Raw genomic sequence first — 696 nt, forward strand, 5'->3', positions numbered from 1 at the left:
TAGCAAAACAGGAATACAGACTTCAATATTTACCTAGAATATGTATAATCTTTTCCTGATAGAAATGTCAAGTTTAAGGTACATGCCTGCTTGGCAGTCTTACAGCTATCCTATTTTTTGTTTTTACAGTACTTGTTAATTGTTGATAAATAACAAGAGAAATTATTCCTTAGTCTCCAGATCTATGTTTCATAGTTCAGGAAAACAGATCAGTGACAAACGTCCTATGTAATTCAAAGACATATTTTATTTTTTAAAATTTTATTATTTATTTATTTTTGAGACGGAGTTTTGCTCTTGTTGCCCAGGCTGGAGTGCAATGGTGCAATCTCGGCTCACTGCAACCTCCGCCTCCTGGGTTCAAGCAATTCTCCTGCCTCAGCCTCCCCAGTAGCTAGGATTATAGACGCCCGCCACCACGCCAGGCTAATTTTTTGTATTTTTAGTAGAGACAGGATTTTATTACGTTGGCCAGGCTGGTCCTGAACTCCCGACTTCAGGTGATCCAGACGCTTTGGCCTCCCAAAGTGCTGGAATTACAGGCATAAGCCACCGTGCCTGGCCCAAAGTAATTTTTTATATTCTAAAATCATCTTGCACTCTCAAAGATAGGCCACCTTCATCTCAGAATCTTTCAAGGAGTTATAATTTATGCAGAAATCTATATATGCCTTCTTTTTTGGTTCAGTCACAGCA

The sequence above is a fragment of the Papio anubis genome, unplaced genomic scaffold (assembly GCF_008728515.1).
Source record: "Papio anubis isolate 15944 unplaced genomic scaffold, Panubis1.0 scaffold927, whole genome shotgun sequence".
Taxonomy (NCBI): Eukaryota; Metazoa; Chordata; class Mammalia; order Primates; family Cercopithecidae; genus Papio; species Papio anubis.